Source organism: Pelophylax lessonae (genome assembly GCF_965119305.1).
Source record: "Pelophylax lessonae genome assembly, chromosome: 5".
Lineage (NCBI taxonomy): Eukaryota > Metazoa > Chordata > Amphibia > Anura > Ranidae > Pelophylax > Pelophylax lessonae.
The window spans coordinates 73,586,363-73,611,485 of record NC_138772.1 but is presented as its reverse complement, the minus strand read 5'-3'; the positions used below and the strand labels follow the sequence as shown (position 1 = coordinate 73,611,485).

The following is a 25,123-nucleotide window of genomic DNA, read 5'->3' as shown; positions in this document are numbered from 1 at the left end:
GGGAGGTTGAGGTGGCGGTGGATGTGGCGGTGTAGGTGGAAGCGGCAGTGGAGGGGGACGAGGTAGCCAACACTGCTTTTTTTCAGTCATTTTAAATTAGGGTACACCCCAAAAGAGTGAGAAAGATCAAAAATATAACAATGGCTGGGTAAGGTCGGTATCCATCTCTATTCTGCACAAGGTACGGAAAGGTCCTGTGGGATCCATGCCTGGTTCATTTTAATGAACGTGAGCTTGTCCACATTGTCTCTGGACAGGCGGCTGCGCTTGTCTGTGATAACGCCCCCAGCCATGCTAAATACACGTTCAGATAATACACTGGCTGCAGGGCACGCCAGCACCTCCAAGGCGTAAAGGGCAAGCTCAGGCCATGTGCCCAATTTGGAGACCCAGAAGTTGAAGGGGGCAGACCCGTCATTCACTACATGTAGGCGTGTGCACACATACTGCTCCACCATGTTGCTGAAATGCTGCCTCCTGCTAAGACGTTCCATATGAGCTGCTGGTGCTGCTGTTTGTTGTGGCTTGCTGACAAAGCTTTCCCACATTTCGGCCATGCTAACCCTGCCTTCTGAGGTGCTGGCGGTGCCCTGGTTGCGTTAGTGACCTCTTCCTCCTCTGCCTTGGCCTTGTGCTTCCACTGTGGCCCCGCTGTCAGGTGGGAATGCCAGCAGCATCGCGTCTACCAGCGTGCGCTTGTACTCGCGCATCTTGCTATCACGCTCCAGAGTGAATTAAGGACGGTACGTTGTCCTTGTAACGGGGATCCAGCAGTGTGGCCACCCAGTAATCAGCACAAGTTAGAATGTGGGCAATTCGGCGGTCGTTGTGGAGACACTGCAGCATGTAATCGCTCATGTGTGCCAGGCTGCCCAGAGGCAACGAAAGGCTGTCCTCTGTGGGAGGTGTATCGTCTGTGTCCTCTGTATCCCCCCAGCCACGCACCAGTGATGGCCATGAGCTGGCCTGGGTGCCACCTTGCTGTGAACATGGTTCCATCTCCTCCTCCATCTCCTCCTCCTCATCCTCCTCATCCTCCAGAACTGTGCCCCTGCTGGACAATTGTGTCCCTGGCGTTTGTGTTCGCAGGAACCCACCCTTGGAGCCACTTGCGAATGACTGCCCTGAAAGCCTTGGAAATGTTACCTCTTCATCCTCCTCCTCCTCATCCTGTGCCACATCCTCTTCCATCATCGCCCAAATTGTTTTTTGAAGGAGGCATAGAAGTGGGATAGTTAAGCTGACAACGGCGTCATCGGCACTGGCCATGTTGGTGGAGTACTCAAAACCACGCAACAAGGCACACAGGTCTCGCATGGAGGCCCAGTTATTGGTGGTGAAGTGGTGCTGTTCCGCAGAGCGACTCACGCGTGCGTGCTGCAGCTGAAACTCCACTATGGCCTGCTGCTGCTCGCACAGTCTTTCCAGCATGTGCAAGGTGGAGTTCCACCTTGTGGGCACGTCACATATGAGGCGGTGAGCGGGAAGGCCGAAGTTACGCTGCAGCGCTGACAGGCGAGCAGCAGCAGGGTGAGAACGCCGAAAGTGCGCACAGACGGCCCGCACTTTCTGCAGCAGCTCTGACATATCGGGGTAATTTTTAAGGAACCTCTGCACCACCAAATTCAGCACATGCGCCAGGCAAGGGATGTGCGTCAAACCGGCTAGGCCCAGAGCTGCTATGAGATTTCGCCCGTTATCGCACACCACCAGGCCGGGCTTGAGGCTCGCTGGCAGCAACCACTCATTTGTCTGCTGTTCCATGCTCCTCCACAACTCCTGCGCAGTGTGTGGTTTTTCCCCCAAACAGGCAAGTTTTAAAACTGCCTGCTGTCGTTTACCCCTGGCTGTGCTGAAGTTGGTGGTGAAGGTGTTATGCTGACCGGATGAGGAGGCGGTAGAGGATGAGGAAGCGGAGTAGGAGAAGTTAGGAACAGGAGGCAAACTGAAGCGCCCTGAAATCCTCGGTGGTGGAAGGACATGCGCCAAATTGCTATCCGCCTCAGGCCCATCCGCCACTGCATTTACCCAGTGTGCCGTTGGGGAGATATAACGCCCCTGACCGTGCTTACTGGTCCGCGTATCGGTAGTTAGGTGGACCTTGGCACAGATGGCGTAGCGCAGTGCACACCTGATTTTTTCCCCCACTTGGTTGTGCAGGGAAGGGATGGCTTGCCTGGAAAAGTAGTGGCGGCTGGGCACGACGTACTGTGGGACAGCCACCGACATAAGGCTTTTAAAACTGTGCGTCTCCACCAGACGGAATGACAGCATTTCAAAGGCCAAAAATTTTGAAATGCTGGCATTCAGGGCCAGGGATCGCGGGTGGGTAGGGGGGTACTTCCTCTTCCTCTGAAGTGTTTGGGAGATGGAAAGCTGAACGCTTCCACGGGACATTGTGGAGATGGTTGGTGACCCAGGTGGTGGTGTTGCAGACAGATCGTCTGTTTGCGGGGTGGCAGGTACCGGTATCACTACAGAGGTGGATGAAGAGGCCGAGACTGCAGCAGAAGAGGAAGCAGGAGTAGCCAGAGACCTTTCTTGGTTTGGAAGGTGTCTACTCCACTGCAGCTCGTGCTTTGCACTTAGATGCCTGATCATGCAGGTTGTGCTAAGGTTGAGAAGGTTTATGCCTCGCTTCAGGCTCTGATTGCACAGGGTGCAAACCACTCGTGTCCTGTCATCAGCACATTTTCTGAAGAACTTCCACGCTAGAGAACTCCTTTGAGCTGGCTTTGGTACTCTCGGTCCCTTGCTGCGTTGGGCAGTAGCAGGCGTAGTGTCTAGGGCACGGCCGCTCCGCTTCTGCACCCTGCTCCCTCTTCTGCTGTGCTGGTGGCTCTGTGCGACCACCGCCTCTTCCTCCAAACTACTCAGGTCACCTGCATGACGTTCATTCCATGTGGGGTTCGAGGACCTCATCGTCCTCCACATCATCTTCCACCCAGTCTTCACCCCTGCCCTCCTTGTCGGTCTCCACAATTCTGAGTGCCGCAGCAGTTGGCACCTGCGTTTCGTCATCATCGGAGACGTGCTGCGATGGTCCTTCCATGTACTCATCTTGAGAAATAAGTGGTTGGGCATCGCTGCACTCAATCTCTTCCACTTCTGGGGCAGGGCTAGGTGGATGGCCCTGGGAAACCCTGCTGACAGAGTCATCAAAAAGAAGAAGAGACTGCTGCATGACTTGGGGCTCAGACTGCTTGCCTGATTTGCAAGGGGGTGAGGTGAAAGATGGTTGGACATCGGCTGCAGGTGCCAACTCTGACCTTTCTGCAGTAGACTGGGTGGGAGACAATGTGAAGGAACTGGAGGCACTGTCAGCAGCAAACCAATCTACTATCGCCTCTACTTGTTCTGGCCTCATCACTTCTAGAGGCGCATGATGCCCTACCAAATACTGCTGCAGGTTCTGTCGCCTAGTCACACTTGAGGAAGGTGTTTCACTTGTGCGTGTAGCTGGCACAGATCAACCACGTCCTCTCCTTGCAACAGGAGCTCTACCAGCAGCACCACGACCCAGGCCACGGCCCCTATTTGACAGGCTCCTCATATTTCTGTAATTTATGATCTTGCCCTAGAAAGATGTTTATTGAATAGCGGAACAAAACAACAACAGTATCGCACGGGTGTATCTCACAGTCAAATATGCAAACTATGCAGCAATTAAATTTTTTTTACCCCAAAAGGGTGTTTATTAAATAGCGGAATAGAAAAACAGTATACAAATACAACGGGTGTATCTCACAGTCAAATATGCAAAGTATGCCGCAAATTTAATTTTTTTCACCCCAAAAGGGTGTATATTGAATAGCGGAATAGAAAAAAGGATATAAAACAGTGTATCTCACACGTACAAACACAGACTAGGCCCCGATTACAATTTTTTGTACCCTAAAGGGAGGATTAGGATGAGGAAGAGGAGTAGGAGGAGTTCAGAACAGGAGGCAAACTGAAGCGCCCTGCAATCCTTGGCGGTGGAAGGAGATGCGCCAAACAAATCTAAAAGGTGTATCTCACACGTACCGATAAAGACTATGCCGTAATTTAATTTTTTTCACTCCAAAAGGGTGTATATTGAATAGCGGAATAGGAAATATGATATCAAAAGGTGTATCTATCTCACACGTACAAACCCAGACTAGGCCCCGATTACAATTTTTTGTACCCTAAAGGCAGGATGAGGAGTAGGAGGAGTTCGGAACAGGAGGCAAACTGAAGCACCCTGCAATCCTCGGCGGTGGAAGATGCGCCCCAAAAATTGGAAAGGTGTATCTCACGCGTACCGATACAGACTATGCCGCAATTTAATTCTTTTTACCCCAAAGGGTGTAGATTGAATAGCGGAATAGAAAATATGATATCAAAAGATGTATCTATCTCACACGTACAAACCCAAACTAGGCCCCGATTACAATTTTTTGTACCCTAAAGGCAGGATGAGGCGTAGGAGGAGTTCAGAACAGGCAGGAGGCAAACTGAAGCACCCTGCTATCCTTGGCAGTGGAAGATGCGCCCCAAAAATTTGGAAGGTGTATCTCACACGTACCTATACAGACTATGCAGCAATTTAATTCTTTTTACCCCAAAGGGTGTAGATTGAATAGCGGAATAGAAAATATGATATCAAAAGGTGTATCTATCTCACACGTACAGACCTAGACAAGGCCCCGATTACTATTTTTTGTACCCTAAAGGCAGGATGAGGAGTAGGAGGAGTTCAGAACAGGCAGGAGGCAAACTGAAGCACCCTGCAATCCTCGGCGGTGGAAGATGTGCCCCAAAAATTTGGAAGGTGTATCTCACACGTACCGATACAGACTATGCCGCAATTTAATTGTTTTTACCCCAAAGGGTGTAGATTGAATAGCGGAATAGAAAATATGATATCAAAAGGTGTATCTATCTCACACGTACAGACCCAGACTAGGCCCCGATTACTATTTTTTGTACCCTAAAGGCAGGATGAGGAATAGAAGGAGTTCAGAACAGGCAGGAGGCAAAATGAAGCACCCTGCAATTCTCGGCGGTGGAAGATGCGCCCCAAAAATTTGGAAGGTGTATCTCACACGTACCGAAACAGACTATGCCGCAATTTAATTCTTTTTACCCCAAAGGGTGTAGATTGAATAGCGGAATAGAACATATGATATAAAATTGGTGATTTTTCAATAGCACATGTGAACACAGCAGTGTCTTATGTTTTATGTCACGGTCAGTTCTGCAGCAGGCTATGAAGGGAAAAAAAAAGAAAATTCCCCTTTAAGTTTGTAATGTTTAAATAGATTAGTACAGACTATGCCACAATTTAATTGTTTTTTTAACCCAAAAGGGTGTATATTGAATAGTGGAATAGAAAAAAGTGTATAAAATTGAAAATCACTCAATATTTCAGCTCAGAGAGTCAGTCAGCAGCAAGCAGGCTATTAAGGGGGAAAAAAAAAAAAAAATTCCCTTTTAACTTGTAGTAAAATATAGCTGATGAACGCTGCACACAACTGACTGATAAAAATAGATTTTTTTCTCCCTCCTCCTCCTCCTCAGTGGGCTCAAGTGACGGCAAAAAGATTGTTCACTGCACCACCCCCCACACAGCAAAATCGATGTAGACTGTCCCTGCCTAATCTCTCCACTCTCCAGCCTGTCCCTGAAATGCTCAAAAAGATCGTTCACTGCACCACCCGCCACACAGCAAAATCGATGTAGACTGTCCCTGCCTAATAGCTCCAGCCTGTCCCTAATATGCTCAAATAACTTTCCCTGCCTACACTCCGACCTGTCCCTGCATTCTTTTCGGACACAATACAATTTTTCACTGTCTGTCCCTAATCAGCAGCCAGCACGTATGATGTGTGCTCTCTCCCTAAACTACAGCAGAATGACACAGCGCGCTGGGGCTCTCGAACTTATAAAGACATGGTCACATGCTTCAGATGGCCAATCACAGCTACTAATACATTAGTAGGCATGGCTGGGATGGCTTAAGGCACACCAGTTAAACGCTTGTTGATTGGCTGTTGAAAGCCCGCCATTAAAAGCGCGCCATTACATACAAAACAGGAAATAAAATGACCGAACATGGATTTTAAACCCGAACATACAGTAAAGTTTTCGGGTCCGTGTTCGGGTAACAAAAATCCAATTATTCGGTACGAACACGAATAATGCAGTCCGTGTTTGCTCAACACTACTGATAAAGATAAATTAATGTTGATTATTAATACACTTTAAGTATGACATTTTTTGCACACCCTGGGGCTAATTTACTATTGGAGTGCAGACACTTAACAAAGCATGGTATTAAAGTGAAGCTGAGTTCACTTTGTATTTTTATATTGTTTTCCACAGGGGGTATGAAATTGCCTTCATCTCTAATTTCTTGTGAAAAGTTTGGACCCTCTCTTGTTTGGGACTATAATGGCAATTATATAATTACATTTAGGTACAATTGAAAAGAAAGTGGTGTATTCCTCAAAATCTTACACATTTTATTTTACGAAAATTTTTGTAAAATAAAAGGTGTACCATTTTTAAGAATACACCACTTTGGTTTCAATTGTACCTAAATTCAATTATATAATTGCCATTATAGTCCCAAACAAGAGAGAATCCGAACTTTTCACAAGTTCACCTTTTATAACCATACATGTCCAGGGGAAGTAAAAAAAACTGACATTTCATGCATGATTCAATGATCGCATGAGCATAGTTTGACCATATTTACTAATCTCAGTAAACACTTTCCTTGCATTGTGAACAATCTGTAGAGTAAACAGTAATTGTAGTAAAATTAACCCCACTAATTCAGCTGAGAGTAAAATCAACTTAATGGGTAATTCTAAAAATTGTAATTTGGGGTCCAATGAAGTATATTAGAAAATGTAGTTGTTTGCAAAAAAAAAAACTGATGAATACATCCTTTAGAAGGAAAGGCTGTTTTATATTAGTGCCCATGACATTTTCTACAATTTTCCATCACAGACATTTTGATCATGGTAAATAAATGTTAAATAAAAAAAAGGAAAAGTAGTGAAATACCAACAACAAACAAAAAACCTTTAAAGTGCAGAGAATGGACTATGTATGTCCTTTATATTGCAGGCCATTATCCATCTTTTTTTTTCCTCCAGCAGGAAAGTCAGTGGAAGGAAAAGTTTATTATCTGAGGAAGAGATGAGTCTTTCTGTGAAATAAAATCCTGCTGACTATATAACTTCAACAGCAATGTGATTCCACAGCATTTATAATAAAACTCAATGGCCTTATCCACCGGGGGAGTCCAATGGCTTCCCTTGAATCCTCCTTTATTCAGAATGGAAAAGCTCCACGATTGTATATAGACAAACAGAGTGATGTCATAGTGTAGTATGTTTAAGAAAACATTTAATAATTAAAAAAACTTCATCCAGAACACTCCCATTTAGATTGGATTCCATGCATTTTTTTACCCATCAGGTAAAATCTTTATGTGCCATGAGTGGCTTCAGCTGCCTGGCTGCCGGACAAGGATTGTAGTATAATAGACAAGTCTGACGTCACTGGCTCTTCCTATGCGTTGCGTCACTGGTCACGTGATTTCCTCAGGGAACGATGAAATCACTCTGTTTGTCTATATACAATCGTGGAGCTTTTCCACTCTGAATAAAGGAGGATTCAAGGGAAGCAATTGGACCAGGTGGATTGGTTTACTTTATAACTACACAATACCATTGTGCTGCAGGTGAGCGCGCATTTCACTCAAAGGTGGATAGCTGGTGGATGGATCTTGCACATTGAGCACTGAAGTTTTTTTAATGAAGAAGCACTGTATGCTTAAGAAACTCACGGATTTATCTTTTTATTATTGGAAGAACATTCCACATATTTTTTTATATATTTACTTTATGAGTTCATCTTTTCGCATTGTTTTTGGCATTTTTGATTCACATCGCACGTTTGGCTTACTAATCCTTTGTTCAAAATGAATCACAATTTTAATTTAATTTTGGTTTTAGATTTGTTTTAAGGATATGTATTTGTTTATTGATTGCAACGTGATCATGGATATTTAATTAGTATGCATTGTTCTATACACAGAATAGCGCACCACTTTAACACTATTATTCATTCATTTGTTTGAGGTTATGAGTACTTGATTTGGTGGTAGCAGCAATTGACATATTTACTTATTCACAATATTTTATCCTTTGTTATTACCCAATTAGCCAGCCAGACTGGAAAATAAGCTGATAGTGGGAGTCGGTAGTACTGAGATAGCCCGCGGATGGTAAGCGGAGCTCGGCTGGCCCAGAAAAGGTATCTGCATCTCCCCATATTGCTCCTAAACCATGACTTAGCTGTGGCTGTCGTTGTGTAAATAGAGAACAAGGGCCAATAGAGAACAAGTAGCACTGGCACATGACATCTTCCACACAGACATAGTGAAACACAACACTGCTTGATGGGCTTCTTTTAAGCCTGGTTCACATCTATTCAGGTTTGCGTGGCCACAATAGCCCTTTTATTTGAATGGGTCGCTGTGCCTGCATTTCCCGCAAAGAAAAGATGCATGCAGCATTTTAAAAACAGAGTGGCCTTGATTTCCCTGTGGTTCCTGCACCCGCAAATGTGGTAAGTTTTTTAATGCGTGGGCCACACTCCTAAAAATGCAACACATTAGTGGGTGCAGAAACCACAGGGAAATAGCATGGTGCAAAAGCATCATGCGATTTCAAGGCCACTCTGTTTATGCTGCATGCATCTTTTCTCTGTGGCAAATGCAGGCTCAGCAGCCGATTTAAATTAATGGGCTGCTGCACCTGCGCAAATGTGGGCTGCAAGCCCACATACATATGAACCAGGCCTAAAGTGGTAGTAAAGTAATTTTTTTTAAATAAAAACACAGATCCCCATGCAGTTGTCAGTCATAATGCACTAGTATACACTGCATACTAGCACATTATGACAGACTTACTGGCAAACAGAGCCCTTCAGTGCTGTGTTGTCATGGCTCCCCTTTGCCCTCGGCACATCTCTTTTTTCCAGGTTCTTACTTTTCAGCAGCTTAAATGGCCAGGCTGAGGTGACATCACTCCCACTCATGTGCATGGGAGTCACATCACCACGGCACACAGAGTGGTCTGTAGATGTGAGGTGAGTTGCGCTTACGCAGCTCACATCACAGTATCACTGGCTGGCAGGGGGAACATTTATAACAGAAGAGACCTCTAAGGTTTTGAAAAAAATGTTTTGAAAAAAATGCATTTTTCGGTGTTTCTGTTATAAAATTTTGCAAATAAATAATCATTCTTTATAAATTTAGGCAAAAATGTATTCTGCTACATTGCATTTGTAAAAATAACTCAAATAAGTGTATATTATTTAGTCTATAGGAAAGTTATAGAGTCCACGAACTATGGTATATACTATATTTAACTATATATATACTATATTTAAACCTGGGGTCCCCCAGGGTTCTGTCCTGGGACCAATCCTGTTTAATTTATTCATAAATGATCTAGAGGAGGGGATATCTAGTACAATCTCAGTATTTGCAGATGATACTAAATTAGGCATGCCAATATCTTCTATGCAGGATGTGGAAATCTTGCAAGCAGACCTGAACAAAATAACGGGGTGGGCAACTACATGGCAGATGAGATTTAATGTAGAAAAATGTAAAGTAATGCACTTGGGGGCCAGAAACCAGAAAGCAAGCTACTCACTAGGGGGGGGAACCTCTGGGGGAGTCTAGGATGGAAAAAGACTTGGGGGTACTGGTAGACAACAGGCTTGGCAGTGGCATGCAATGCCAAGCAGCTGCAAGCAAAGCCAACAGATTACTGAGATGTATAAAAAAGGGGATTCACTCCAGAAATAAAGAGATTATTCTCCCGCTCTACAAGACTCTGGTCCGGCCACATCTGGAGTATGCTGTCCAGTTCTGGGCACCGGTCCTCAGGAAGGATGTGCTGGAACTGGAGAAAGTCCAGAGAAGGGCAACAAAAATAATTAGGGGAATGGAGGACATCAGCTATGAGGAAAGACTACAAGCACTGAACCTATTCTCTCTGGAGAAGAGACGATTGAGGGGGGATATGATATCAATGTACAAATACTGTACTGGCGACCCTAGCATAAGGAACAAACTATTCAGAGAAAGGAGATACAATAAGACACGTGGCCACTCACTAAAACTTGAGGAAAGGCGGTTTAACCTTAAAGTGCGTAAGGGGTTCTTCACTGTAAGAGCGGTAAGGATGTGGAATTCTCTTCCACAAGCAGTCGTATCAGCGGGGAGCATTGATAGTTTCAAAAAACGATTGGATGGACACCTTAAAGACCACAACATACAGGGGTATACAATGTACGGTTAAAAGCAAACACACACACACATCATAGGTTGAACTGGATGGACTCATGTCTTTTTTCAACCTCACTAACTATGTAACTATGTAACTATGTAACTATGATCAATCCTGATAGCCTCTCATTTCTTGAGGACTGAAAATGCCAGGACAGTACAAATACCCCCAAATGACCCCTTTGTGGAAAGTAGACAGTCCAAAGTAATTAGTAAGAGGGATGGGGAGTTTTTTTGAAGTTGTAATTTTTTGGAAATGAAGAAATTAAAAATAAATTGTTTTTCTTTTCCACAATGTATTTTTTTAAATATTGTCACCAGTGCAGTACAGTGTCATTATATAACTGGCGTGGTGGTCATCAGGGACACTGACAGGTTACAGTATGTAAAAAAAAACATTATTAATGTTTTTCAATAAAAAAAATTGAATGGGGGGGGGGCAAGAAAATGTTTGCCCAGGGTCCAATCCCTAATAAAGATGACCCTGTTTAGTATTTTATCCCAGGTCCTCATCAGGTCCTTCTGTATCATTAAGGAGGTTCAAAATCCCAGAGCCTCAAGTTCTTGGATAGGCCTCAGGCTTCAGGCCTACTACTCACAACTGCTCCAAGCACACCCACACCATGCAGAGCCTGGGTGGAAGAAAGTGATCCTCTGGCCCTCCCCAAACTTGTATACCCTCCTAACATCTTTGGAATGAATTTAAGTGCAGACTGCGAGCCAGGCCTTCTCTTCAACATCAGTGACTGACCTCACAAATGCGCTTGTGGAAGAATGGTCAAAGATTCCCATAGACACTCCTAAACCTTGTGGACAGCCTTCCCAGAAGAGTTGAAGCTGTTATAGCTGCAAATGGTGGGCCAACTGAATATTGAACCCTACGGACTAAGACTGGGATGCCATTAAAGTTCATGTGTGTGTAAAGGCAGGTGCTTCGATACTTTTGGTAATATAGTGTACATGCAAATTTTACATGTTTTGATGTCATTATAAATACACCACAAATACAGAAAACTGCCCATTGATCCTGTCGAGACAGCCCACAATTACCTGTAGTAAGCTGACTCTGCTGCTCTGAAATCCCAAACAGTTTTGTCAGCCCTGCCTGAATTCCTCCTTGCAGGGAGGAACTAGAGCAGAGCTACTTGGGACTTCAGAGCAGCAGAGGCAGCATAGTCAGCTCACTACAGATATTGATGAGCTCTCTGGATTTTGGCAGGATCAGCAGGTAGTTTTTAAGGAGGAAAAACATAGGAAAAATTAGCATGTATTATAGAGATGTAACTGGATATGTTTTATTTTTTATATTCTATACATTTTACAATCATGTATTACAGTTTGGCTTCCTCTAGATGAAGCAATCTCTATAGATTTCCATCTGGTCTGCCTATAGAATGCTGTTACACTCTCATTTTGTTGTTATTTATGCAATGCAAATTTGAAAAATTAAACAAATATTCTGGTTGCTATGGGCTACAAGACATTTTCCTGTTAGCACACTTTTCATACAGAGGTCCCTGAGCGCCTTTCTCACAAATAAGGTTGTTTTTCCTGAAATTGCTCTGTAAAATTGTTATATTACACATTCAGTTTACATGCAAATAGCTAGTAGTGGAGTTTTTCTTTGATTAAGTGGAAAATTGCTACTTAGATGGAATATACATATGTTCCGGGAGCAGAAGCATTCAGACTTACATTACTAGTAAGTGTGTTTCTCACTTCCAAACTGGCTACCTGCCACATGCTTTGCCTGAACTGTACAGCAAGGGATTATTTCCATTATACTGAACATCTATCTGTATGTGACAATCTCCTCGGGGTAACAATGATTGATAGTGTTGATGTACTCTTGGAGAGGAAAGCCAGGGACTGCCAAGATCTCTTGAATATTTTTTCTTTTTAAGTTTGCCGCTTGCTACAAAGAGTCACCGTGCCTTGCCATCATGTATTGAAATCTGCAACGCAAGAGGACAAAACCTGAACATTGTTTGGTACAATGTATACAGACTCTAGCAGGGCCACCATTAGAAATCATGGGGCCCAATACAGATTGCCTGGCTGGGCCCCCTCCCGCCCTGTCCCCTTGGTCACCTAGAAGAAAAAAAACAAGATGATGTGCTCAGTCATGAATGAAATCTGGTATAAGTACTCCTGCGCTACCAAATATACTAGTGTAATTAAATAAGAATTTTATATACCGTAGGTTACCTTATGACCCTTTTATGTGACATTCATTGGCACTCTTTTGTCCATCTTTGACCGCTGTAGGGATTGATACAGGGCGTTGGCATTTAAAAGAAGGTTTCACCTTAATATTCCAAGATTTAACTCATATACTTCATCAAAGAAGACTAAAAAAGTTGAAACGTTTTGTACAATAAAATGCATGTATTTAAATTATAACATTTTTGTAGTGCCTATAAAGTCCCGTCGTAGAAATCAGTACTAAGTAACATAGAGTGCAGAGGTCAGGAGTACATAACGCACAGTGCAGAGGTCAGTAGAAAGCAACACAGAGTGCAGGAGTCAGTAGTATGTAACAGAGTGCAGAGGTAAGTAAGCAACACAGAGATTAATAGAAAGTAACATCACAGCAATACCTGACTTGTCTGTATTTTGTTACTATAGTCTTATTTGTAAAGATAGTAAGAATATATTTCTTAGAATATCGAGGGAAATAGTATATGGAAAGTAAACATTAAAGTTGTTGGCCAATTAAGAAAAGAATTAGAGAAAGGAAAAAACTGTAAGAATGATTTCCCCAGTGGTTGGCTTCAGGAGAGAGGTAATTTGTTGTAAATTTAAAAAGCCTATACGTGATTAGGCCCTTATTTTTTAGGTACTTTACAAGCTTCTCTAAAGGTGACACAGTGGGGAAAGCAACACTTGTACAAACATAAGGTTGTGAGTTTGAACCCAGGGTAATTGTCTTCCAGCTCCCCAGATAAGGGTTGGTTAAAGGAAGTGCTGTGTCAGAAAGTAGGGTCATGCAATTGAATCCCACGTGGACTATACTTACTTTAAATAATCATATTGCACCACAACTTCTGAAATTTATTGTAACTCCAAAAAAGGTCTGATTAGGATTAGGGTTTTTGGCAACTTGAGAAAGTATCTAAGGAGGTGGTGCAGTTATATGGCCCTCATTTGTAAGATCTCTCTAATGTTTCTCTGGAGGTAGCGCAGTGGAGAAAGCACCAGCTGTGCAATGGTAAGGTCGTTCGTTTGAATCCAGGGTGCAGCACTCTTCTTGTCCTCCAGCTCCACAGATAAGCAATGGTGGGTCATACATTTCATTAGAACATCATTTTTGGTAACTTGAGCAAGTATCAATGGAGGTGGCGTAGTGAGGAAAGCGCCCAATGTGCAAACGCAAGGTCACAAGTTTATTTCCAGAGTGCAGTTTGTTACTTGTCCTCCACCAGGTACTTAGCAGGTAGGTAGTTCCAATTATCTTGGAGAACCAACCACATATCTTCTGTGGATGTAGACTGACTCAAATCTTTCTGTCTTCATTTCATCTCAGACAGAGTCAATAAAGTTGCGATCAGGGCTATGTGGGGGGCCAAACCATCACTTCCAGGATTCCTTTTTCTTCTTTATGCTGAAGATAGTTCTCAATGACATTGGTTGTATGTTTATGGTCATTGCCACGCTGCAGAATAAATTTGGGGCCAATCATACACCTCCCTGATGGCAAGGCTGGATCTTGCCTGTCTGATGTAGGGGTGCAGTTAAAAATGTCAGATGGCAGAGGATGAGAGGTCAACAGGGCAGGGTATAGGGTCAGCAGTTTATAGGGCAATATACAAAGGCTATTGGTTTTTAGGTCAGGTATTAGGTTTAGAGGTCAGCAGGGCAAAGGATAAAAGGTCAGCAGGGAATTTACAGGAACTGGTAGAGCGGTGTACAGGTGGTCAGTAGGGCAGAGGACTGGAGTCAGCAGAGCAGAGGTCTAAGTCAGCAGTTTGTATGGCAATGTACATAGACTACTGGATTCAAGGGCAGTGTACTGGGGTCAGCAGGGCAGATGACAGGGGGAAGCAGGGCAGTGAACAGAGGTCAGCAGTGAAAAGGATGGAAGGTCAGCAGAGGATTATACAGGAATTGGTAGGGCAATGAACAGGAGGTCACTAGGGCAGAGGACTGGGGTCAGCAGGGTGGAGGACAGTGGTCACAGCTGGCAGGACAGAGGACAGGGATCACAGGTGGAGAGTTAGAGGACAGGAATCGCTGATTAAGAGGCAGAGGATAGAGATCACAGCTGGAGAGGCAGAGGACAGGGATCACCTCTGAAAGGGGAGAGGACAGGGATCACTACTGGCAGGGCAGAGGAAAAGGATCACCGCTGGAGAGGCAGAGGACAGGGATCACTGCTAGAGAGGCAAAGGACAGGGATTAATGCTGGAGGGGCAGAGAACAGGGATCATCACTGGCAGGGCACTTGGCACAGCTCATTTCCCATCCTAGCACAGCACACAGCTCCTCCTTCCCATACTACACACAGCTGAGATCACACTCTGCAGTGTTTAGCTGGCTGCTATGTTGCAGTTCTGACCAGTAAAATTCCCTGATTAGAACAGTAGTGTGCCAATAGGCAGCTACACACTGTGCAGATTGTGGCTGTGTGTAAAGGAATGTAGTGTGGGCTGGAGGAGCTTTGTGCTGTGTTGGGATGGGAAAGGAGCTCAGCTGCCAGGCATAGCATCTGGGGTGGAGAGAGGGGGGGGTTCAGGGGGCTTTCCAGTCATGCCTAATGGTATTGCATGATGGATAAGTATCTGCATGTATTTCTTAGCATTGAGGACACCATTGATCCTGACCAAATCTTCAACTCCACTTGCAGAAATGCAGCCCCAAACATGCAGGGAACCTCTACTAGGGACGTGCGCTGAGGTCAGTGGCTGGAGAGGCACTGGCTAGTTTTAGAGCCAGATACACCTGGTTACATATTCACAAGTTACATATTCTCTTTACATTATGTAGGCAATTGCAGTTTTACTAGTTCTACTAGGTATACTCATTTAACAAAAATATTTACAAGCATTGTCCCTTTAAGATGTTTTTCAGTCACCCTTTTTGTTGATGATAGAAACATGTAGCCTGTAAAAATATTTTTAAAGTGTCGCCTGTGGAGATTTTTAAGTACTGAAGTTTGGCCAAAGTTTTTCCCAAAAAAAAACATGTTTGAAAAATTGCTGCGCCCACCATTTTCTTCCCTAGGGTGTCTGCTTAAATATATATATATATATATATATATATATATATATATATATATATATATATATATAAAATCTTTGGGGGTTCTGAGTAATTTTCTAGCAAAAAATTATGATTTTTACATGTAGGAGAGAAGTGTCAGAATTGGCCTGGGTGGCAAGTGGTTAATTACTATGAGTAAGTAATATACAAATAATTATTATACCTGTATGTTGTTTTTAAGGTAATTTACTATATTTACAAAAACAGTACTCTAGCAGGTGGCTTAACTGAGAAATTACTGAAGTTTGAAGTTATAACTTCAAACCAGTAATTTCACATAGACAAAAATTCAATAGATAAATAATAAATTATTTTGTTATAACATTTAGCATAATAATATATGATTTTGCTTGATTAAAGATGTACCTTTTCAGCAGCAGTGTAAGAAACTGTGTAAGAAAAACATGGGATTATGGGTAAACATTATACTCATAAACCCATGTTTTTTCCTTGTAGTTAGGAGGGCTGGGCTGGAAGGGAGCATTTGTCTTTTAGACACATGTCCCCCTTCTATGACACTGCAGTGAGAGGAGAGCCTCCACTGCAGCATTTTTATTGGACAGCTTGGACCAATGGTGCTTTACCATTGGTCCAAGGTTCCAAGCTGTCCATTGAACTCAGTGCCTCTGACAAGAAGTCATCCTCTCAGTTTGCTGCAAACAGCATGTGCCAGCTTGTATTTAAACTGGCCGAGCTGTATGTAGCTTCTGACAGGCTGCACAAGGTCCCCTGTATCTCCTGAACCATGGGTGCTACCTATCCCCCAAATTGGGGTCTCTGTGACTTCAGGTCACCAAGCTACGACCCTCAAAGCTTGATCGTTTTTTTTTTTATGTTCATGGCTCTGCCTCTCCTGACTGCACGTCCCTGACCTCTAGCATGTTTCACTGATGCCTGCAGACTCTCATTATTGTACTGCTCTCTAGCCCTTCGGCGAACAAACTGCCTCCTGCTACAAGTATTTTAGATTTTGACTCCTCAGTCCAGAACACCTGCTGCCATATTTCTTCACCCCAGCTCCTATGTTTTTATGCATAGTTGAGTCGCTTAGCCTTGTTTCCATGTCAGAGATATGGCTTTTTGGCTGCAGTACATGGGTGTACCTGGGTCCCACTGGTTTCTGCTGATGGCACTGCTGGAATTCATGGAATTCATCTAATGTCAAAGGGAAGCAAGTATGATGTGTCTTTTATCTGCTGCATTAAGTTTCCCTGGTTGACCACTGCATCTACGGTCCTCAACATTGCCCCTTTCTTTGTGTTTCAAAAGAGAGAACAGCACATCTTATATCTCAATGGATGAAAACACTGAGAATATTTGTCTTTAAGGGGTGAAAATAATATATCATCTATTAGGTGGTGAGTAAAAAGGGCATTGCCATTTTGTTGCCATATACAGAAAGTAGTAGGGGTTGCTTGCCAAAGTTTATAATATTATATATTTTTGATTCTAATAGAGGTTCTCTTAGGATTTTCTCTGTGCCATCCATGTTCTATTTGGTTGTGTCAATCTTCTTTCGCTTTTATGTCTGCCCCCAAGACCTATATACAGTATCTCACAAAAGTGAGTACACCCTTCACATTTTTGTAAATATTTTATTATATCTTTTCATGTGACAGCACTGAAGAAATTACACTTTGCTACAATGTAAAGTAGTAAGTGTACAGCTTGTATAACAGTGTAAATTTGCTGTCCCCTCAAAATAACTCAACACACAGCCATTCATGTCTAAACTGCTGGCAACAAAAGAGAGTACACCCCTAAGCGAACCTGTCCAAATTGGGCCCAAAGTGTCAATATTTTGTGTGGCCACCATTATTTTCCAGCACTGCCTTAACCCTCTTGGATATGGAGTTCACCAGAGCTTCACAGGTTGACACTGGAGCCCTCTTCCACTCCTCCATGACAACATCACAGAGCTGGTGGATGTTAGAGACCTTGCACTCCTCCACCTTCCATTTGAGGATGACCCACAGATGCTCAATAGGGTTTAGGTCTGGAGACATGCTGGGCCACTCCATCACCTTTACCCTCAGCTTCTTTAGCAAGGCAGTGGTCTCCTTGGAGGTATGTTTAGGGTCATTCTTAAGGGAGGGGATCATGCTCTGCTTCAGTATGTCACAGTACATGTTGGCATTCGTGGTTCCCTCAATGAACTCTAGCTACCTAGTGCCGACAGCACGCATGCAGCCCCGGACCATGACACTTCCACCACCATGCTTGACTGTAGGCAAGACACACTTGTCTTTGTACTCCTCACCTGGTTGCTGCCACACATGCTTGACACCATCTGAACCAAATAAGTTTATCTTGGTTTCATCAGACCAAGATTCTAGTTCCAGTAATCCATGTCCTTAGTCTGCTTGTCTTCAGAAAACTGTTTGCGGGTTTTCTTGTGCATTATATTTATAAGAGGCTTCCTTCTGGGGCGACAGCCATGCAGACCAATTTGATGCAGTGTGCAGGGTATGGTATGAGCACTGACAGGCTGACCCCCCACCCCTTCAACCTCTGCAGCAATGCTGGCAGCACTCATACTTCTATTTCCTAAAGATAACCTCTGGATATGACGCTGAGCACATGCAGTCAACTTCTTTGGTCGACCATGGCGAGGCCTGTTCTGAGCGGAACCTTTCCTGTTAAACCGCTGTATGGTCTTGACCACTGTGCTGCAGCTTCGTTTCATGGTTTTGACAATCTTCTTATAGCCTAGTCCATCTTTATGTGGAGCAACAATTCTTTTTTTCAGATCCTCAGAGAGTTCTTTGCCATGAGGTGCCATGTTGAACTTCCAGGGACCAGTATGAGAGAGTAAGAGTGATATCACCAAATTTAACACACCTGCTCCCTATTCACACCTGAGACCTTGTAACACTAATGAGTCACATGACACCAATTTGTACATTTTCACTTAGGGGTGTACTCACTTTTGTTGCCATTATTGTGTTGAGTACACCCCTAAGTTAAAGTTTCCAAATTAGGGCCCAAAAGTGTTAATATTTTGTGTGGCCACTATTATTTTCCAGCACTGCCTTAACCCTCTTGGGCATGGAGTTTACCAGAGCTTTACAGGTTGCCACTTTGGGCCCAATTTGGAAACTTTAACTTAGGGGTGTACTCACTTTTGTTGCCAGCGGCTTAGACATTTTTGGCTGTGTGTTGAGTTATTTTGAGGGGACAGCAAATTTACACTGTTATAAAAGCTGTACACTCACTACTTTACATTGTAGCATTGTTTCTTCAGTGTTGTCAAATGAAAAGATATAATACAATTCTTACAAAAATGTGAGGGTGTACTCACTTTTGTGAGATACTGTATTATAATCACATTGTAATTACATAATCTACAGCTGGCTGCAGTTTTTTTTTCCCATATGGAACCTGGCGTGATGTTATCCCCGGGGGACATAGGATTTTATTAGCTTTTAACTTATTGTGTGTTATGTTTTCTGTGGTTTATCTTATTATCAATTTTATCAAATCTTTGCATTAGATTTAGCACATTTTTTTTCCTTTGTGTCAACCATATCTCTCACTTTTTGGTTGCTTTTGATTTTTCAATGTTTTTTCTGTTTTTATTTTTTTGTTCTCTGTGTACATTTTGTTTTGTGATTATTTTGATATTTTTTTCTATACCGTATATTGTTTATTTTACATCTACAAGTCTAGTCATTCACATTGGAATTTCTCCCTTTTGGAGGTTTAGGTCATTTTAATTAGTTATGATTGAGTGAAGCTTATTCAGCGAATGACATTACTTACAGTGTATAGTTCTTTTTCGAATTATCAAATGAATAATGACACAAACACAAGCCCCATAAATTGTCCAGTTAAGGAGTGCTACTGTATCGTGTCTCACTGCTTCTCTCGCTCAGCATAAAACTCTGATCAGATAAATGAAGAACAAAATATGTTGGAGTTAAATTACTAAAGAAGTAAAATGAAAATTGACTTTGAAATATACTGTAGATGTTCACCTAATTTTGTTGAATAAGGGGAAACAGGATTTACTTTGAAAAGCAAATCACATGAATGGGGAATTTAAGAAAATTATATTTTAGTTTTTAAATGACTGGATGATTATAGTTCACACACCTTACCCTTACTCACTAAACTCAGTGAATATTACCTTTGAAAAGTGAGGCACGTAAGGTTCCATGCACACTAGCAATTTTTTTAAGCTCCTAGAAGCTGTTATTAGCATTTTTTCTGCTTCTTGAAGCTAAATAGTGTTATCCTCTGTGTCCATGCACACTACTTTAGGTTTTTGAGTTTCAGTGTCTAGAAGCAGAAAACAATAGTTTTTTGCTAGAGCTTTATGGAGAATGCCCATTAATACTCACTAAAAGCATTTTTTGAGCTTCAGTGTCTAGAAGCAGAAAAAAACAGATTTTGTAGAGCTTCTTGGAGAATTTATCCAGCAGAAAAAAAAACGCTGAATGCTTATAAACGCTCACTAATAGCGTTTTTTGAGCTTTTTTGTTTTTTAAAAGGAACGGCAAAAAACGCTAATAAAACCCAAATGCTACTAAACACTTCTAAAAAATGCTAATACCAGTGTTTTCAGCTTAAAAAATGCTAGTGTGCATGAGAACTGAGAGGGTCATGAGTCCTAGATTAAAAAAATCGATATTTTGGCAAAAGCCCCAAAGCACGCTTAAATATGGTAAATGTAAGAACAAGAACACTGATGGGAGTCAAATGAATGCAGGGACTTTTAGGTGCTACAAGGATGTATTACACAAAAGGCATCTGTGTATAATAATATGGTTCATTTTATTATCACAATTCTACATTTAGAAACCATTGTCTAAAAAGGAAAATACATTCTGGGGGATCAACAAGGCATTAGCACACCAATCACAGTAGATAATAAATAAGCAACAGTTCAGGTTTTTACATGATACCCTTGGTGCCCCACTAATCTGCACTTTAAATATTTCAAATATACTTTACATTATTCAAATATTGCACACTAATAATGGAGATGAGGCCTGGGTACGTATGACAAATTTTCAGATCTGCTGATCTGCTTCGTCATTACTTTTGAAAGCTGTATCTACGAATGTCATCTCCAAGATTAAGTGTAACATTAATAACAGGAAGTACATTGAATATTTTAACATGCTGTACATAATATATCGTCATATTAAAAACTCCATTAAAAAAAATGTCACTTACATATGTATTGAACCATGGGCATCCAATTCCTTTATGTTTCCGAGGGGATAAATAGAAGGAGATAAAGGAAAGGGGGGTCCTAAAGGCTGTCATAGTAAAGTATGGATCGGAAGATTTAAGAAAAAATGTACCATAGATAAATATATGTAGATTAAACAGTCAAATTTAGTTTTATAAACTACCTTGTAGTTTAATTGCACCCACCTACAGTCACATATTGATATGTGTATTTTACATCTAATCTCAATAATACTTTTTTAGGTGAATTGTTTTCTGTGTCAATATCTGGGTCCCTTTCTGAATAAGAAATATCATCTATATTTAAGGAGATTTGTCTAAGATCTATTGATCAAAATTAAAATTACTTCAAAGCCTAAACATTTTTACCTTTAATGAGTTCCCTGCATTATGATAAAAAATGTTTAGGTAGCAGTATGCCCCCTCAAACCCTCCTTATACTTCCTACCCCTAACTCAGCATAGGGTTACCACTCTATTGATATGATGTTGTTTTGCTGAACCTCCCTCTTTTTAAGGAGCCACAATTTTGGGTGGGAGAGATTGATATAGAGCAAAACCTTGGATTGCGAGCATAATTTGTTCAGGAAATATGATTTTAATCTAAAGCACTGGTATATCAAAGAGAATTTCCCCAATGGAAAATAATGGAAACTCAGATGATTCGTTCCACAACCATTAATCCTTCAGTTCATAGTCCATATAAAAAGATTATCAAATATTATCAATGTGATAGTTTGTGTAACCATTAAATGTCCATCCACAAATGGCGCCTCCACAAGGGGATTAGAAGCAAAATCCAGCAGGAGCTACAGAGTATAAAAAAAGAAGAGAGGTGCCTCTAAGAGCCTGTTCACAATACTCTGACTTGGGATGCGACTTGTGTGCCCTCAAGTCGCCCCAAGTCTCTTGTCATTACAAATTCAATGTAAATGAATGAGAGCCGTCTTAATATGCACTACTGAAGTCGCTCCGAATTCAGAAAAGGTTCCTGTACTACTTCATTGCGACCTCTTTCTGACTTGTGCACATAGACTTCAATGGGAGTCGCCTCTAAGTCGGATCCTTATCTATTTTCAAGCGACTGTGATCAGACTTTCCAGGAAGAAGAAAAAGATTACTCAGGCATTCCCCACAGACAAAGTCGCCTATCATTTAAGTCTCTTCAAAGACTCTTCAAAGTCTCTTAAAGTCTCTTCAAAGTCGTGCTAAAGTCGGACAACACAACAAGTTATGAATCAGAGAACACCTTTAAAATGGTATATTAATATCATAGGACATATAAGCCCAATTGTGATTAATGAGAAATGGTTTCTCATGGGGGCGACTCCTTTTGGCTGGGTTCACTCTTATGCATGTATGGTTTCCCCGCATCCAATTTGCATGACAGGAGAGTGTGACCAGCTTTCAATGGAGCCGATTCATGCACCTCCAGGGCAGCCGCAGTCCGCACCGGAAAAGGGTCTTGTGCGTCTTTGGCTCTGTTTCAGGTCCAAATTCAGGCAAAGATCCGGACCTAATTCACACCTGAAACGGAGAACAGGGATGCATCGATAGGGATGGCCTTGCGGTTCGCCCGGCGGTCGGTTCGTGACGAACTTTGCTTGTACGCGGCGGCCATATTCATTTACATTGGGGAGAATTTTGACCCATGACACAGCCATCAGATGGAACGGGACAGCCAATTGAAACATTTCAGCACATGGACATGCCCCCTACCTTATAAATAGACCTGACCTGGCGGCCATTTCACATTATGCTTTTTGTCAGTGTAGGGAGAGGTTGGATGTGTGCATCAGGGACAGACTGTCAGTGACACAAATCGCTCTGTTAAGGTCCACAAAAGTAATTTTAAGGGCTGGTATTTAGTATAGGTGTACTGTCTCATTTTTGTCAGTGTAGGGAGAGGTCTGCTGTGTGCTCCAGGGACAGATTCGTCAGTGACACAAATCGCTCTGTTAAGGTCCACAAAAGTAATTTTAAGGACTGGTATTTGTTATAGGTGTGGAGTGCACTATATTGGGGTGTAATCCACTTATAATATACTTTCTAATATAGAAAGCATATTATAGTGGATTTGTATTGTGCACTGTGCAGCATTGTGACTGGTGTGTTGAGCGTTTCTGCAGCAATACTACAATCAGTGACAAAAGCACTTTTAAAGTATTATAACTGGTGTGATAGACCAGTGGCCCCCCAATACCACATATTGAAGTAGGGGGGGGATCTGAGTATACTTTTATAAGTGTATTTGTGTCCTGCAACAATATTGCCTCTTTTGCTGTGTTAACTCTGCTACACACAGTGCCAAACTCACTGGCCAATTTTTTGTACAACTGGTGTGATAGACCAGTGGCCCCCCATACCACATATTGAAGTGGGGTGTTATCAGAGTATACTTTTATAAATGTATTTGTGTCCTGCAACTATATTGCCTCTTTTGCTGTGTTAACTCTGCTACACACAGTGCCAAACGTACTGGCCAATTTTTTGTACAACTGGTGTGATAGACCAGTGGACCCCAATACCACATATTGAAGTGGGGCGTTATTTAACAGTATACTTTTATAAGAGTGTATTTTAGTCCTGCAAAAATGTGGCCTCTTTTGCTGCGTTAACTGTGCTACACACAGTGAAAACAGTTACTGGCCAATTATTTGTAGAACTGGTGTGATAAGCCAGTGGCCTCCCAATAGCACAGATTGAAGCAAGGTGTTATATACCTTGTTCCACATATACTGCGCTTCTCTAGAGACTTTTGTCACAGGGTAATTTAAAAAATGACAGGCAAAGGAAGAGGCAGGCCCTTACGCAGGGGTGGTAGGGGTTGGCCAGGAGCAGTAGGCCGGAGCCAAAGTGTGAAGTTTCAGAAGGTGCGTTCGATTACATCAAAGGACGCACCAGACTTGGTTGAGTGGCTCACTCAGCCTTCCACTTCTGCACCCTCCTCATCCTCTCTATCTGCACCCTCTTCACTCTCTGCTGTGTGCACCCCCAAAGACACCAACACCAACCCCATCACCACCATATACCCTCCGCTTGAGTCACTGGAATTATTTTCCAAACCATCACAAGACATTTGCGATGTGCAGCAATTGTTGGCATCGGATCAGGAAGAGGAGGTAGCAACAGCCACCACTCAGCAATCTGACGACAGTACCCAGATCAGCCCAAGGAGGTTGGTCCCTGCTGTTGCTGCCTACTCCGAGGTCTCGAATGTTAGTGGTGGGGAAGGTGACGTGGATGATGACGTGTCTATGGACATCACATGGGTGGCCACAAGAGAGGAAGAGGAGTGGAGTTCAGAGGGAGAGACGGACCAGCAGATAGGGAGGAGAAGCAGGTGGAACTTGCTTTGCACAGGAGGGACAAAGCAGACTGCAAATGTATCAGGAGCGAGCCATAAACCATGTACAGTCACATCTGGCGCTCCCAGGACGCCGGCACATGACTCCGCAGTGTAGGCATTTTTTAATGTGTTCGCTGCTGACAACAGTGTTGCCATCTGCAGCCTTTGCAGTCAACGCATAAGTCGCGTTAAGCCCAACACTCGCCTAGGGACGACCGCCTCAAGAAGGCACCTGAACTCCCATCTCACCGTCCATCCTCTTCTCCTTCTCCTCTCTCCTCACAATTGTCCTCCACTCCACCTTCCATCATGCCGTCCTCGCGTTGTTCTGGAAAAAGGCAGGCTTCCGTGGCCCAAATGTTGAAGTGTAAAAAAATGATGACGCCGGATAACCCTCTTGTCCAACGTTTGACTGTTAGCTTGTCGGAACTGATAGCCCGCCAAATACTGCCATATCAACTGGTGGACTCGGAGGCCTTTCAGAAATTTGTGGCCATTGGAATACCACAATGGAAGGCAGGGCTGCTGTTAGAAATCGCGGGGCCCCGTACAGACTACCTGGCAGGGCCCCCTCAAGAAAATATTAAAGATATGTTTAGCTAAAATTACAACAAAATCACTATTATCAGACACAAATATAACATAACTCGCATAATTCCTGCTAAATCTAAAAAAAAAAGCTATGTTAAATAAAAAAGAAGATGAGATGAGAAAAATATACAGGCTGTGCAGTTGGAGCTCAGTGATCAGAGAGACAGAGAGAGAGAAACAAAGTTACAATTTACAAATAAACTCCTGAGCAGAGATAGGTGCTGGGGGGGGGGGGACCACACAAGGGAGGGGGATTAGTGAGGGACGACTGTCTCTTTCTCAGCAGATAAAAGCTGATAGCAGGGAGAGGGACAGATCAGATTCAGGTGCTGGAGGAAGATTTCTGTAAATGCCTAATGTACCTCCAGCCACCGAATACAA

The 25,123-nt window shown here is 42.8% G+C and overlaps 1 pseudogene across 1 annotated transcript in view; it reads right to left on the bottom strand.

Moving 5' to 3' along the window:
• Positions 1–12,134: 12,134 nt before the first annotated feature.
• The window catches only part of LOC309556430 (sperm-associated antigen 6-like), a 469,742-nt pseudogene continuing 456,753 nt past the window's right edge, over positions 12,135–25,123 (bottom strand). Inside the window, exon 9 of the transcript in view lies at positions 12,135–12,257. The product of the transcript in view is annotated as a sperm-associated antigen 6-like (transcript). The remainder of the gene's footprint in view (positions 12,258–25,123) is intronic.